The following is an 18,308-nucleotide window of genomic DNA, read 5'->3' on the forward strand; positions in this document are numbered from 1 at the left end:
ATTTTCCTGAGGAATGTCCAGAATTTATTCCACAGGCACCATCCTTAGGGATGGTATCTCTGATAGTTTTCCTGGTCTTCAAATTCTAGTGAAATGTACACATTGGTGGTACTGTGTTCAACATGGGGAGCTACCATGGAGTTAATTAATTTCCAGATTCCTACAAGAATTAAAACGAGGGCATGGACAATGATAAAACTTGTCACAAGGTGCTGCTTAACTGATCACCAAACTCAGGGTACCAGAATATCGAACAAAAGTATCAACTAGGAAAAATATAGATCAGAGAGGACTTGAGTTAGATGTTTACTTCAAAAGTTTAACAAATTGGGTAAATTAAATGAGTGGAACATTTCAATGTATAAGAAATATTTGATTTTTCTAGCATTTTCTTTAAGTATAATGATATATACATGTATTATATTATACACATACATACACACATACATACATGTACAAATATAGTAATCTTAATTACTAAATAGAAATTACTAAATTCTAATAATAAGCATAATACTGGTATTAAATTCCTATTTTGACATTCAGATTAATTGGTTACCTTACTCAGACTAAAGGAATTCAGTAATCTATCTTCTCTTTCAAAATTTCTTGAATTATCCATTTTGTGGCATCTAATTATCCTTTTCTTCCAGTGTTAAATATTAATTTTTTCCCTCCTACATGTAATGAATGATTTTTGTATTAAGACATTTAAAACATATCAAATTCTCATTTCATTGATGAGACTTACTCAAAGTTCAGGTCTCACTTATGGCTATCCTCACCTAATTTTTTGGGGGGAAATTGATATCCTTCAATATTACTTTTCTAAAAGCATCCTTCCTTTTATTCTAGGGAGAAAAGGCAGTAAAACATTTTTCCCTTCCTGGTTCTTCCTGTATTCTTTAAGGGTCTTGAATTCTATCCTTTGGGCACAGCAGTCGTAACAGTAGGAAAGTGGTGGCTAAATATCTATCTAGCTGTTTTCCTGGGGTTTTAATATTTAACTCTTAAGACAGGGTTATGTTTGTTGTAATGTTATTATATAGAGTCTGGATAATTACTTTCTAAATTTGTAGTAGAGGCAATGTTTAAACTTGACAGGGAACCAAACCATAATGGCTTTCAAGGTTTCTGCAATATCTATCATTATTCAATTGGGCCTGTCAGGCGTCTGAGCCCAAACCAAGCCATCGCATCCCCTGTGACTTGCACGTATACACCCAGATGGCCTGAAGTAACTGAAGAATCACAAAAGCAGTGCAAACGCCCTGCCCCTGCCTTAACGATGACACTCCACCACAAAAGAAGTGAAAATGGCCAGTCCTTGCCTTAAGTGATGACATTACCTTGTGAAATTCTCTTTCCTGGCTCATCCTGGCTCAAAAGCTCCCCACTGAGCACCTTGTGACCCCCCCACTCCTGCCCACCAGAGAACAACCCCCCCTTTGACTGTAATTTTCCTTTACCTACCCAAATGCTATAAAACGGCCCCACCCTTATCTCCCTTCGCTGACTCTCTTTTTGGACTTAACCTGCCTGCACCCAGGTGATTAAAAAGCTTTATTGCTCACACAAAGCCTGTTTGGTGGTCTCTTCACATGGACGTGCATGACAGGGCCTTACTTGGCCAGTATGTGTATTTGAAGCACAGAAATTATCCATACTAATTCATATCAGAAACAGAATATCAAAACGAAATAGAAGTGTAAATCTCTGCTCCAACTAGGCCTCCAAACACAAAATTGTTTTCAGAATCAACTATTCAAACCCACCATTACTCTGGAGGATAAGATTCAAGGAATGCCTCCATTTAAGCCAATAACTGAGCTCAAGTACTTAAATCTTTCTATTCTAAACCATAAGAATCCTAGGAGAAAACCTAAAAGTACCATTCTGGACATTGGCCTTACGGAAGAATGTATGACTAAATCCTCAAAAGCAATTGGAACCAAAACAAAAATTGGCAAGTGGGACCTAATTAAACTAAAGAGCTTCTGTATGGTAAAATAAACTATCAACAGAGCAAAAAGACAACCTACAGAATGGGAGAAAGTATTCTCAAACTATGCATCCAAGAAAGGTGTAATATCCAGAAGCTAAAAGGAACTTAACCAATTTGACAAACAAAGAAGAAATAACCCCACTAAAAAGACAAGAACATATACTTCTGAAAAGAAGTCATACAAGTGGCCAAGAAACATATGGAAAAGTCCTGAATACTACTCATTATCAGAGAAATGTAAATCAAAACCACAAAGAGATACTTTCTCATACTAGTCAGAATGGCTACTATTAAAATGTCAAAAGATAAATGCTGCTGGGACTGCAGTTGAAAGGGAACACTTAGACACTGTTGGTGAGAATGTCAAATAGTTCAACCACTGTGGAAAGCAGTTTGGAGATTTCTGAAAGAACTTAAAGCAGAACTGTCATTTGATCCCATATCCCATTCCTGGGTACATGTCCCACAGAAAATAAAATTGTCCTACTAGAAAGACACAGGAACTCATATAGTCATTGCAGCACTATTCACAATATAAAAGACATGGAAATCAGCCTAAGAGTCCATCAACAGTGGATTGGATAAAGAAAATGTGGTACACATATATCACAGTATACTACACAGCCATAAACAGAATGAAATCATGTCCTTTGCAGCAATATGGATGCAGCAGAAAGCTATTATCCTAAGAGATTTATCACAGGAACAGACAACTAAATACCACATGTTCTTACTTATAAGTGGGAGCTAAATATTGGGACTCATGGACATAAAAATTGCAACAACAGACACTGGGGACTACTATTAAGGTGAGAGAGAGAAGGAGCAAGGGTTGAAAAAATTACTGAGTACTATGCTTAAAACCTGGGTGATGGGATCAACCATACCCCAAACCTCAGCATAACACAATATACTCATGTAACAAACCTGCGCGTGTACCCTTTTATCTAAAATAAAAGTTGAAATTATCAAAATAAATTAATAAATACATAAAAAGTAAAATAAAACCAGAGTAAGGCAACCTATGAAATGATTGCAGCAAATTTCTGAGGAAATACAAAACAGCAAAAGAAATCTGGTAGGCATTCTACTGGTCCAATGAGATTGCAGCAAACTTTTCTCCAATAGTTTTGAAATATTTCAGATGTTGAGGATGAACGCTCACATCTTTCTTTAGAGGCAGAAAGTGGAGAAGTAAAACCAACCAACAAACAAAAAGACATGGGAATATTCTTTAGGAATAGAATGCATACCTGTTAATGCACACCAGCTGCTGCTGAAAACCAAACTGACTGTTCATTGTGCACTGAATTAGACAGAAAGCATCTCCCAAATAAGTAGGGAATATTCAGTAACAGAAAAGTAAAGAGTCATATTTTCCCTTTCCATAAGCACGTCAGACATATAAATTTACCTGGATGTGGTGGGAGAACTAATGGTTTTTTTTATTTTGTGTGTTTTTTTTTTTAATTAATATTCATCATTTTTATTTTCCTATCTCATTGTGTTTTCTGTATGCATGGACCATAGTGTAGATGCCAAGGCTATTGAATTAACCAACTAGCATGGTACATAGTGGTCATTATGAAAAGCTGATATTAATATTTCATGCTACAAATTTGTCATGGAATTACAGCAACAATTTGTAAAACTGGAATTTCAATATTTTACCCAAAAATATTCATTGTGGATCAAGTAACGGGGAAGCAAAACATGTCTTTTAAATAAAAACAACATAGTAAGTACATTGGTAACATTGGGCCTAACAATGGGAAACGAAAGCAAAATGAATGTGATTGAATTGAGATATAAACCAGACTCTTTTCAATGAGGTATGGGATTTTTACTTATTTTATTTTATACATCCCTACTTCAATTTCATCCTTTTTCTTACTGATTTGTTTCCTTTAGGATACTGGCAAAATAGGAGATTATAACTGGTGACCTAGATCCCAGATTAAGTTTTAGAAGAAAAAAAGAAAATAAAGTCAAAGAATAGCTGAGTTTAGAGTGAATATCCATCCTCTGGACTTACATATGGACTTTATCGGAAAGATTGAAAAGCACTCTTCGATTTAATGAATTGAATATGATTGGGTTCTGGATTGAATTACTAAGTGTCATTCAGCCAGAAGTTCAACTTATTACTGCACCTGATTCCAGTTAAATATTTTATGACACAGACAACTAGAGAAATTTGGAGCTGCTACCATAGGAGTAGAAGCCAAAACACCTTCAGAGATGATTTTATGTAACATCATATCACCCTGTACCATTGAAACTGCAATTATGGATGATAAAATTGTTTTAATATAGAAAATAATAATTTTCAAAAATTAAAAAAGTAAAGCATTTACTACCATGTTCTTTTCTACTTGTGTGAATATACTTAGGATTATATAAATCTAAAGAAAAAGGCAAGCAGCTTGGGCACATTTATCTGAACACCCACAGAATTCCAGTTAGTATCTTCAAGTGTTCAAGCAGTGAATTTTGATATTTTATATTTTAGAGGTAAGACTTGTTATTGTTGCTGTTATTTTAAAACTGGAAAATTCTCATAAACAAATATAATAGGATTCTCAATTATTTATGTGAAACATTGATAATTATAGACTCCAAAGAAGTCAAATCAACATTTTTCTCTTTTATATTTCTCCTTTGTTTTATTCTAATGTGATCTTATTTCTGGTTCAGTTAGTCTTGACGTGACCAAAAAAATTGCTGAAAGTATATGGTTGATGGATGGCCTGGTGATACAAAATTAGTTTAACTTTCATTCTAAATCTTCACATGTAGAACATTTTTCTCTCCTACCTCCATCAGTACCATGCAATAAAATAAAATGACTCTGTTATAGCAAAGATAATATCCAAGATTTATATTAGCATAATCTTTTTCAAAGCACTGTGGATTTTTTTATTGGTAAATTTAACATTTGTAATTTTAACTGTTCTCTCATTCTCTAAATAAGGTGTGATTTCGCTGAGAAAAAGAATGAAATCCTATGCCAAGAGCTAATGCACACGAGATTCACATACTGCCAAGGAGCATCTATCTACAGAACCGACCCCTCTGTTGTTTTTTTCAGTCCTTTTTAAGCCCTGAATATAGTGATTACGAACTTCTATGAAAAATGGCCTCTAAAAGTAAGCAGATGTTCCTACTTTGGACAAATTGGAGATATCTAAGACTGTACTGGCAATCCTGACTTTGCTGATTTGTGAAATCCTAGGTATCTCTGCAGCACCTATGGAATGATGTCTATCCTCACTCTTAGGGCCAAATTATCTGTTAAACACCTAGACACACTGCCTAGGCCTCACAACAACTTTAGGATCTCATGAAAATATTTCAATTTTTAAAGAACTTTATTACAAAAAATAAACTTTTAGGTGAAGAAAATGTTTTAATATATAACTATTTTATGCCAATACACCTTAAAATGTAATTTTAATATTTTTATGAAGAAAGGGGCCTAGGAAGTCAAAAGTGCCTAGGGCCTGTGAAAGTCATTTGTCTCTCTCTCACTCTCACTCTCACCCTGTAGACATAATGCAAGACAGATGTAATGGAAAGCAATATATTTTGGCAATTGTATAATAGTCTCTTCAGATTCTGAACATTCCAAAAATAAATTTCAACTAATTTATCACTCAGTCATTGAATGGGTTCTAGTTTCCGTCAAATGGGAACGATAGCTATAATGTGAATATATTCCAGCATGTTTCGATCACTGGCCAAAACACCGTTCTTTGCTGTATTCAAGTGAAAATTGTCACGCTGTGAAACCCTGCTTCATCAGTCAGTCACTATTCAAAGACAGCACTAGTTCCCCAATTCACTGCATCCTAGGTTGGATGATCTGTGATGATATGATTGTACTGAAATGTATTGCTCAAATCATTCATCTGAATGCAGCACCTGCTCCCTCTTCAATATTTTATAGAACAGAAAACTTCTGAATGAAGACACCACAACCACGACTCACAGATACCAAGTAACTCATGAGATGATTTTCTGCAATTACAGAAATGAGTTGTTGCATGCGGTTATTGGCACTACATGATTTAGTGCTGAACATTGAATGGACATAAGAAAACCTGATTTTTGCCACAGCTTTCTCTTTGGTCTCTGACCTTGACCATGATCCATTGTGGATCATGCGTGTTCAATTAAAAAAGAAAAGTGGCTGATTTTGGGGATCTTTTCTACCTCTAAATGTCAGTAATTCTGTTGCTCATCTATATGTCTTCATATAACGTCTACTTTTATTGCCTGAGACCTGGTCTGTTGGTGAGCGGTTGCTAGGACCTCCAGCTGACGGAGTCCTTGAAATTGTCCATAAACATAAATAGTAAGTACAACTTGCAGGCTATAGTATACTTAGCTGTTTTCTGGGAGGCACTGTTATAATTGCTATATGACATCCACAGCTCATATCAAAGGAAAGGTCACATATTACCATCTTCATAAAGACTGGATCAGATGTTAACATGGTTTTAATCTGTGAAGCCTCATGGAGACGATGCTGCCTTTTCTGCTTTGGTTTTTCACCAGCTGATTTGCAGGAAAGATTGAAGAATTCAGGGAGATATCTGTTAAGCTTCTAACTGTGAGGAAGGTTGTTAGCTATTTATAGCACTTCCTTTGTGCTAGCTTCAGTCTCTTACCAAATTAACTATACGTATCCAGAGCTAAGTGTCTACCAATGAGATCATAAAGTCTTAACCATAATTTTAAAGTGGATAATAATATAAATAAATGGGTATTTTTACATTTTCACTCTGCTTTAATGGAAACCATTTAACTGCGTATTAAGTATGTGTCTTTATTTAATTTTGAAAAGTACACAGGATGAGTTGACATATTTGTTTATGATTATATAATAAACCAAAGGGAGTATTTTCCTTTTTAGTATAAAAGAAGTGATTAAATCAAAGTTAAAGAAGAAAATACAAACTTTTTTTGACCTTACCCTACTGGCTAGGTCCTCCAGTACAATGTTAAACAGAAAAAAAAAGAAAGATCTCAGATTATCTTGACTTTTTCCCAAACTGAATGAAGAGCACTCAATATTTCATCATTAAGTAGCTTGTTTGCAACCAATATTCTGTAGATCTATTTGTTAGAATTGAGGTATTCTCTTATATGCCTAGTTTGCTGAGAGTCTTAATCATGAAAGATTGTTTAATGTTATCACAATTTTTCTAACTTTAATAAGATATTTATATAAAACTTTTATTTTTAATGCTTTTAATTGAACTGATTACTTTTATGCCCATATTCATACACAGCATCATAAATTAACTATCTATATTATCCTCTAAAGCCGACTTCTGAAACTAACTTCTCTCACTTACTCAAGACCCCTTTGTGTTAAAATTCCATCTAGGTGTTGTTTGTATTCACAGTCTCTGACTTTTGCCTTCTAATTTTTCAACACTTTCTTAAGAAAATATTAAAGCATAGAGAAATTTTGAAAGGATTGTACAGTAAAAACACATATACCCATGATCTAGATTCTGTAATTAGTCTTTTATTGTCTTAGCTTTATCATGCATCTTTCCATCTCTATGTTAATATCTCAATTTGTCTTTTAATTGAGGCATTTTGAATTAAATTGTGTATTCATCAGCACACTCTACCCATAAATGCTTTAATGTATATGTTAATAGAATTTTTTCTTATTATTTCTACAGGAGAAGGTTTAAAATCAGTGCTTTTGCTTTCTTTGCTGGAAAAATTCACTGGTGAAGTCATCCAAGTTTTGAGATTTATTTGTAGAAAGGTTTTAACTACCAATATAATATTTTAAAATAGACATAGAATATTTTTAAATAGACATATTCACACTTTCTATTTTCTATTGATTATTAGTATATATGTTTAAACTATTTTATTTTGAGAAAATGTAGATTCATAAGAGATTGTAAGAAAGAATACAGAAAGATCACATATACCCTTCACTCAATTCCGTCAGTGGTAAAATCTTGTATAACCATAGTACGATATCACAACCAAGAAGTAGATATTGATAAAATGCACAGACCTTATTCAGATTCCACATGCACTCATTTGTGTGTGTGTGTGTGTGTGTGTGTGTGTGTGTGTATATATATATATATATTTTGTTGAATTCAGTTTTATCACATGTGTAGATTTATATGACCACGACAGTCAAAATACAGAATAGTTTTTATCACAATCTCCCTTGTGCTACACTTTTATAGTAACATCTCCCTCCCTCCCTCCCTTTCTCCCTTCTTCCTAAACCCTGACAACCACTAATCTGTCCTCCTTTTCTATAATTTTGTCATTTCAAAAATGCCATATAAGTGGAATCATAAGTAGAAGCATTCAAGAATGCTATATAAGTGGAATTGTATGTTATCTTTGGGGATTGGCTTTTCTTTCTTTTTTTCACTGAGCATATTTGTCTTGAGATTGCTAAAAGTATTCAGATGTATCAATAATCTATTTCTTTTATTTTTGCTGAGTAGTGTTTCATGGCACAGATGTAACACGTGTTTTTAACCATTAACTCATTGAAAGACATTTAGGTTGTTTCCAGTTTGGGGATAGTATGAATAAAGTTTGCAATGAATATTTGTGTTCAGGGTGTGTGTGTGTGTGTGTGTGTGTGTGAGTGTGTGTGTGTGTGAATATGTAAGTTTCTCTTTATATTTTGTATCACTTGCCCTAATGGCTCACTACAAATAGTAAATAATAATGCTGTACTACCTCCCGTCTTTATTGCCCTTTTTAAAATCCCCACATTTCTCCAGGTTTTGCTTTTTTTCTCTCTTTCTCTGTCATATGAAAATTACCTTGAGGCAATAGGAGTGTCTAAGTATACTACTAGGTAAGCTCTCCCAGATGCAATACAATAAACATATTCACTGACTAAATATGGGTAAAATATAGCAACTAATGTGAAATGCCAACACAGGATAATCTTGGTTTTCATAATTCAGTCTTGTCTTGTGTTTTGTGTCGGATTATTCCATAATTTTTTTCTTTTTTGTGAAGTATACATCATATTAATGTACATTTTATGTTTCTGAAATTTTTCAAATGTTCTGAAAACAGAAATGAAAGGCAATGAAGATGTGAGGAAAACACTCATTTCTGCCATAGAATCAGTTATTCAGTACATAGCTTCCGAATAGCTCTTCAGTTACTATTAGGACTACTCAATTGTATTGCAGTTTATAAGGTGTTTTCTGATTCATTAGCTTATTTTAATCTCCAAATAATTCTGTGAATTAGGGAAGTAAGACTTTCTATATCCTTTTATAGACAAACAAGTCTTGGAAGATTAAGTGAACTACTCAAGAATATGTAATTAGTGGCAGAACTGGGATTGAATTCCAAATCCTGTACTCATTCAAATACATACATTGTCTTTTCAAAATATGCTAGCATGCAGTAAATATAACTGGATTATTTATAAATTTTTATCCACTAATGCTATAAAATTTTTTATAATAACCACTTCTAACCATGCTGTTTTGAGCCCCTATTTCCCACTAAATAAACAGAGATGCTTAATGCTATTTCAGTTCAATCCTATGATTTTGCATTCAGTTTCGACTATTCAAAGAGTATTATCCTGATTCTTACTGCTAATCGATCCTGTTTATTTGGCAACTAAAATATCTAATTTTGATGTAATCCTCTTCCCCCCCTCTTCCTAGTACTAGTTAACTTAATTCTAGCTCTGTAGGTGGAAATTTTTCTGGTGTTGCAACAGATTAAATCGAGAAGGGAAAAAAGAGATGCTTCCATACTGGATTAGGCAATGTTGCCACATCCTGCACATTAACTCACAGACTCTGGGCATACCCGCTCTCTCTGGGTACCAGGTGGCCAAATATTGCCTATTTTGTGGAGTACAGTAGTTTATTCTACTAAGATCCTGAATATCCTTTCTCTTTCTAGACACATTTTCCAGGTATGCAAGCTACAGCTTGGGTACTTTACCTTCTTCATTTACTTTAGCCTCTGTAAGAGAGAGCCTCTGTCTTTTACAACAGAGACACCAGTCACTTTATTGTAAACCAGGCTAAGTGGTAGAAGTGCAGGAGGATTCACCTTATTCCAACCCTGCTATTCAGCATGTCTCAGCAAAATCTGGTACAATGTTGGTGAAGAAGTTCAGGAAATTTACAGGAAAGATGTTCATTAGTTTTCAACCTAGTAGGAAATGATGTGGTTCAGATATCCATTTTTTTTTTTGTATTGTTTGGCCACAGGGAAGACTAGCCTCCCTACCTGTTGTGATGAAGTGGGTTAATGCATGAGACATCCTAGATTCCACAAAGTACCTTTCAGGAACTTCTATGGGGAAGGGGCTAGCCCTGACAATGGAAAGTCTTTAGAACTTCCTTTAGGCATTCTTTTTGCTCATTATTCACAGGCATGATTCTAAGCTTCAATGCCCAGATATTGGGAAAAATTCCATAAATATACTCTTCTATAAAATACGACAGTTTTAAATACTGTCTTTTGACTTGAAACACAGATGATAAGCTTCTTTCTTAAATCACATGGAATTCAACTCACTGGGATGCTATGTTAAGAATAGAAAGATATGTAGATATCAACTGAGACTAATTTATTTGTTGGTAAGGATAACGCATGTATATTATATTAGTGTCAACTAATTTAGTAAAAAAAAAAGTCAGAATTGTAAGAGTTGGCTAAAATGATTTTGTTTTCCTGTTTAATGAGGGTGACACTGAAGCCAAAATTATACACTGAATCAGCTGCTTTGAGGTAGAATGATAACTTCAGAGAAAATAGTTAAAATGTGATTTTAAATTAAAAGTTGTGAAAACTATCTAGTCTTTTCCGGAGTTCTAAGTGGAATTCACTTTTTGTGTTTTTTTCGTAATCACTTCAAAAGTTCAACCATTCACTTGAATATCTATAATGTAAACATGTCATTAAATATATATGTATATTAATTAACAAAACTGACACTTTAATGATATTAAAATATTTGATTTTTTTTCTTTCCTGAAGTTACAAAACAGACCAAGACATAAATATAACCTGGATATATTTCTTACAGAAATAATTCTATGTATCTCATCTAACTTGATAGTATAGAGAAAGAATTCACTCAGGTGCTTTCTGCACTGCTTTTTATTACTCGTTCGAAAGAAATCAGTCTTGAAATTACTTATGGTATTTATTACACTTCCAAAGAAGATTAAGTACCCAACTCTCTCCAGTTATGCATGGGTATCATGCATTTATTTATGGTCTGTTATCTTTCAACCTGAAAGTAATACTTGTTTTTGCCTGAAATGAGAGTTACATATACTGAAAATATTAGCAAAGGGAGAGCTGTCATGTAGTTCTGTATTCAAAAACTTTACAAATGCATATATTTTATCCAAAATAACAATAACAACAACAACAATGAAAAGAAAATAGAGATGTAGTGAAATTAATTCCTATGAATTTCAAATTTTTGGAGTGAGGTTTTTTTTTCACTGAAAGAAAATGGAGTTGCATTCAACTCTCATCAAAGCCACACGCCTCAATGAAATTTTGCATTGATAGAGTGCCTTAGTGTGTCAATTTTCAAAAGTGAAGCATAGGGTCAGGAATTAATCCTTGGGAAAGCCAATCTTTAAAATTTCATAAAGGTCAAGCAGCTCACCTAAGGTTTATTTCTTAATAGCAATTCTGAAACATTCTATGGTCAACTTGGTTGATTGCACCATTGGAGACACCTAAAAAAATCTGCCAAAAAGTACGCTATGTTGGTAACTGGTAGACACAACCTGGAAAAAGCAAAACGCTTCCTTTTTTCATGTTTTGTTTCATACAAAACATGTTTCCTACTATGGAAAGATTTGGCATCTGTAGTAATTATGTATAGGTATTTCAACTGTTAACATTACACACACACACGCTTACACATAATTTCCTATTTGTCTTTCTATGTGCTTATCTTTGCACATATATCTGTTTTTGTTTTTTGTTTTTTTGTTTTTTTGCCCTAACCTTTACTTGCAATGATGAACAAGTTAAGCATATTATTGCCCAATGGCCCATGAGCTGTTAGGTTTAAGGCAATGATAACAAGAACACAGCAACATCAAAATATATTACTCCCTTTGGCTCCATAACTTCAGGATGATGGAAAATCTACTAGTATCTTCTTAATTTCTATAAGCTGAAAGTCAATGAAGTTGTCATAGCAGGAACCAATTTGGTACCTGAAAACTAGTCAATCGTTGACCTCCTCACATTATCTTTTATTTCTAAAAACTAGAGAAAACAAATCATATGCTTGCTTATATCTAACTACTTAGTAACTATACAAACATGGACAAGTTTGCCTAGCATCTTTGAATTTCAGATTCTTCAATTTACCTGGTAACTCTGTCTAGAAGAATGGGTTAATAACTATATATTTTAAGATGGTTGTGAAACTTTAGTGAAATAATCTATGTGAAGCACTTAGTATAGTGCCTGTCGTATAATGTTGCTCAAAGTTGTTCAGTAATAATAGTGACCACAGTGCTGTGAACAATCCTCTGTACACAATGAGAATATTAATAGGTAAGCTAACACACAGTACTGCATTGATGAATCTGGTTCACACTCTTCCAGAGATCTTATCCAAGTAGAAGATAATAGTACCCTTTTTCATTAAGTCTAGGGTTGCCAGTATTTTCCTCAGTGTCAAAGGAGGCTACTATTTTATTTGAGGAGCACCAAATGAATTAGTTGACTTTTGTTTAAGGTTCATGACGTATGGAAAATATGCACCAAACATTAAAATCACACTTAGTGGAGCTAGCTCCCTACACTTAGATAGACATATGGGCATTGATAACTAGTGGAATGAAAAAATGATTCCTTTCTCCCACCTCACGCTCATTTCAGGCCACAGACCATAAAAGGGAAAAGCAGGCAGAATTCCATGTTTGTTTCAATTATAACCTTTTAAAACATCCCCTCTCCCCATTATTATCCTTGTCTGTTGTTATTGTTTTTTCTTTGGAGGAAAGAGAAATATATAGAATCAAATGCACACATGTTAAATGCAAGTTCTGTTGTAAAGGAGGATGCTTTTGGCCATGAGAGGCAGAAAGTCCATTGCAAATGGCTTAAACCTTAAGGGATTAGTTGTTTTTATAAAGCAGTAAGTCCAATGCTAGGTTGGCTATAAAATTAGGCAATTAAGTGGTATAAGAGGTAATCAAGTTTCAGAATTTTATTTCCATATTTTCATGTGCTATCTTCAGTATATTGCCAAGCTTCATTCACTTATGAGATGACATCCCTAAATACCATATTGTGTCACACTAAAATCCAGAGAAAAGAATGAAAGCGCCTTTTTTTTTTTTTTTTTTTTTTTACATTTATGTGCTCTCTTTAAATATGACAAGGAACTATCATAGAAGACCTCCAGAAGGCACACGTGGCTTTTCGTGATCAATCGCCTAGCGAAAGAAAATGAACATAAATTGCCTTTAGGCGAATCGGTATTACCCAACCACATTGAACAGAACCAGATCCAGAAAAATTTCAGCGATTTGGGCCATCATGAAGACTCCAAACACTTGAGGATTAGTAGCCCCTTTGCCAAGTATACTACAGACACATACCTAGTCACAACACATGAAAAGCTATTTTTTATAATAATATATTAAGCATTCTTCAATACTGTATCATTCACATTAAATATAGTTTTCCACATGTATAGCACAAGTTGCTAAGCATATTTGCTTACTTAACTCAATATAAAAAGCCTTGCATTTAAATATACTTCAATTTATCTACTAATGTTTTGTCGATCTATTTCTAAAGCAACGTCCAACAAATACGAAGTTTCTTGAGCTTACTATCATACATTTTTGCCGACTACTCAAGAATCTGTCTTTATTTTAAACTTCCCAAATGCCAAAACATGATAAACCTCTCTGCTTATTTCTGAATCACTCCCTGACGGTTGTTTGGGGAGTACATTTGTTCTTTCAGAGCAATATTTCTAATCTATTAACAATTATGAAAGCAATGTCCTAGGGATTGTTGTAGTTTCCTAAAATTGAGAAAAGCAATCTATTTTAAAAGTCTTAGCGCATAATTTGGTTTAACATATAGAGTTTACTCATTAAATATTGCTCTTTCAGAGCAATATTTCTAATCTATTAACAATCTATGAAAGCAATGTGCTTAGGGATTGTTGTAGTTTCCTAAAATTGAGAAAAGCAATCTATTTTAAAAGTCTTAGGCATAATTTGGTTTAACATATAGAGTTTACTCATTAAATAAGCAATATATTTGTATCTGCTATATAATGTGCACACACACAGAGAGAGAAAAAGAAACACGAAGACAAGAGTCTCAATTTAGAATTAATCAGGAAGATTTGTGAAAGTTGATACATTGAAGTTATTCTTGGTGGCTGGGTGGGATTTCTAATAGGCATAATAAGAGAACATTCAAAGTGTGAAAGACTGCATTAATATAAAAGCATGGAAATGAACAGCAACTTTTGGAGCAGGTTAACTAGAAAGACAAATTTGATTATGTGAACAATGGAATAGGAATATGAGTCATGAAACTTTTTTTGAACAGAATACAGGGACTCATGGATATCAAGCTAAGAATGCATTCTATGGCATACTTTATTCTGTGGGTAATGGAGAATCATTGGAGGTGGTGTAACAAGACATAGCCTGTTTATAATAGTCTTCAGGAAAGATTAACCTGAAAGTGATGTGAATGATAAAGTGGGGGAAGAAACAAAAGTTAGAAAGACCAAGTTACAAGCTCACTTTAATATTTAATTAATCATAGATTTTCTTAAAAGGACTTTTATCAGTTTGAAGCAATAAACAGAATAAATAACCAGGATTAAGGAAAGAATATTTTTAAAAAGTTTAACCTAGTTATTGACTGTAGAATGAGAGAGAGGAAAATCTTAAAGCAATTTGATATTTCAAACCTATGTGTCTAAAAAAAATAGTACATCAAACAGTGATACATCATAATGCATAAAAAACATGTAAGGGGAAGAGAGGAAATCAATGCATCATTGTTTGGACATCATTTTGTGATTCAGTGGGGAAAAAAGTCCAAGTTGGTGTTTATTGTTTGGGAATTCAAAAATATAATGTGGGCTGCAGATCATAAGCTGGATTTGTGACTCTTCTACACAGATATAGCTGGTGATGCTGTGGGTATAAATAAGATAATTAAATAATAGATTTATTAAAATTTTTTTTTGTATTTTTTTAAAAAAACTTTTTTAGTAGAGACAGGACCTCACTGTGTTGCCTAGAATCATCTCAAACTCCTGGCCTCAAGGAATCCTTTCACTTAAACCTCTCAAAGTGTTGGGATTATAGGTGTGAGTCACTGTGCCTGGTCAAATGACAGGTTTTCAAAAATGGTATGGAAGTACAAGAGACAGACTCTTGAAATGTAAATGGGCAGAGAAGAAAGGCACAACAAAGAATAAAGAAGTGTAATAATTCCAGTTTACCCTGGTTCAATGGAAGCTCAGAAAGGAACATTTGAAAAACAAGGCATTGGTCAACAGAGTCATACTCTGCAGGAGTATGAATATGAAGGATGTAAAGCAATTATCTGCACTGGCTTTCATGATGCTGAAGAGAGCGGTTAAATAGGAACGGGGTCAGATTACTGAGGTGAATGAACAAAGACAAGTTCAAAATGATGTGACACATTCATCAACTGAAGTGGGAGATGCTGAGATAGAGAATTGGTATCACAGAAAATCCAAAATTCAATCTACAGTAAATTATTCAGTGAAAACTGCTACACATAGATAATACCTGGATAATGCATCAGTATTCAAGTGAAAGTGATTCATCTTCTTCATTTCATATTTTTATTAATATTAAAAGTTTCTTAGTCACAAGCCTTTGAAACCTTAATAACCTTTGATTCTTCCTTTTTACTCCACAACTAATTAGGATCAAAGGCAGCATGCTACCTGCAATAGGGCATGCTTTAAATTAGATATGTGTTCAAATTTCAGCTCTAAAATTTAGCAGTTTAAAACCATAATTTAGTCTATCTGGGGTTACTTTCCTCATGTGGGAGATGATGGTAAAAATATCTATCTTTCAATGTTTTTGTGAAGCAATAGTAATGTGTGGGAAGGAACCCATCATAGTATCTTTACTCTCATTCTCTTTAGTTTTTACCTGTGTATCAATGACATCTAAACTGAAATTTCGATTTTAGTTCATATAATGAATTCAACCTGTTTGAAACTGGATTTAGAGAAATTAGTTAAAAGATGATCTTAATAGTTCTGGCAAAATACAAATTGCTGAGCTAAGTCAGAAATATATCTACTTATTAGATACTTCCATCTGCTTGCCCCATTTGACAACTAATTTTGATATTTATCTCTAAATCAATTCATCAGCCAATCTTCCCATGTAATATTTTTATAATCTGTTGCACATCTCAATCCCTATAATTTCATTCTGCAATTCTTTATCTAGTTTCTTGCCTCTTTTCTAGCCATATATTCAGTACTAATCTAGCCTCACATACACTAAACTTACTTTTGATTACTCAAACTTGCCTTTTTAAATTTTCATATGACCTTTGTTTCGAATGTCTGTCTTCCTCATCTACCTAGTTAACGTTTTTCTCATCTTTCAAAATTTAGGCAAAGTGACATTTTCTAAGAGTGTCATCAATCACTCTCTATCCTACCTATGGATAAATGATGTGTTTTGTCCTTTTATTGCTTATGCCATCATGTATCCTACTCTATTGAAGCCTTTCTTTTACGGTGGTATTTAGCTGTTTATTTCAGTGTCTTTACATTCTTTTTTTTTTTTTTTTTTTGAGACGGAGTCTTGCTCTGTTGCCCAGGCTGGAGTGCAGTGGCTGGATCTCAGCTCACTGCAAGCTCTGCCTCCCGGGTTCCCGCCATTCTCCTGCCTCAGCCTCCCGAGTAGCTGGGACTACAGGCGCCCGCCACTGCTCCCGGCTAGTTTTTTGTATTTTAGTAGAGACGGGGTTTCATCGTGTTAGCCAGGATGGTCTCGATCTCCTGACCTCATGATCCGCCCGTCTCGGCCTCCCAAAGTGCTGGGATTACAGGTTTGAGCTACCGCGCCCAGCCTTTACATTCTTTAATGGTACTTTATATCCATATTGTTTGACTTCCAATAGATGCTTATTGGATAAAAAGGTATTGATTAACATACATCACATAGTTGGGATTATATAATATGACCCCAACACAAAATAATTTTAAATTATTAAGTGTCTCATATGGTCACAACAGTGAACCTAGCTTTGCAATTCTGAAAATTGACTTTTATGAAAATTTGAAAAAATTATAAAGGGCCCTTCAAAGTATGAGCAATGTACATAAAGTACTGACAACTAGACTCATATGAGGAAAGATATAATGAGTTGGTATAGACCAGTTTAGAAAAGAAAAGGATGCTAACCCACTGCAACTATTTGAAGAGATTTATAAAGAGAATTGTATTTTTTCTTTTTAGCATTCATCTCCAGAAGAGACAGAATAAGAAAAAAGCTTAAATTATGTTAAGAATTTGGATTAGCATTCTGAAGAGACCATTATCTATGCACAGTTAAAAGTAAAATAAGAATATTTTATTTGTGCCAACTTTTAAAATAAGATGAAAAACCTAGAATTAAGGAATTTGTTCAGAGAGCCTTCAGACCTTTCCTGACTAACATAATAAACATAACATAGAAGTTAAGAATTCAAGGATATGTTAATGTATACTGCGTTTGTTCCTTTTTAGTCATATTGTAAGCAGATTACTTTGTGCATATGACCAAAAACAATCAACAAATAAGAATATTATGCCCATATTAAGAGTACCAGTCTCAGTTTAATTACCTACTTATAGAATAGACAGCAATTAACTCCACAGGCTCTAAGCACATAACAGGATTTGTAAAAAATAATGAACACTTTTAGAAACCAGAGTATAAACCCAAGTACAATATATTACTTTTAAACTGAATTTCTTTATTGTGTGAACAAATATTTCATGCCCTGAAAAATAATCAAATGCAAAAGGGACAGCAATAAATTATGTTTCCTTCCCACTGCTATTCAATTTTCTTCTCCAACAGCATACCTGTAGGATCAAGTGCAATTTCCTTAGGGTTGCATAGAAAGCGTCATTATAGTCTTGTGTCTACCCACTTTTCTAACTCATACTGGTTTAATATATATTCTCTCTCTAGGAATATGTACACCCCACACACACACATCTGCACTTATTTTTTGGCTTCA

Source organism: Rhinopithecus bieti, unplaced genomic scaffold (assembly GCF_001698545.2).
Source record: "Rhinopithecus bieti isolate Rb0 unplaced genomic scaffold, ASM169854v2 scaffold_6113, whole genome shotgun sequence".
NCBI classification, from domain to species: Eukaryota; Metazoa; Chordata; class Mammalia; order Primates; family Cercopithecidae; genus Rhinopithecus; species Rhinopithecus bieti.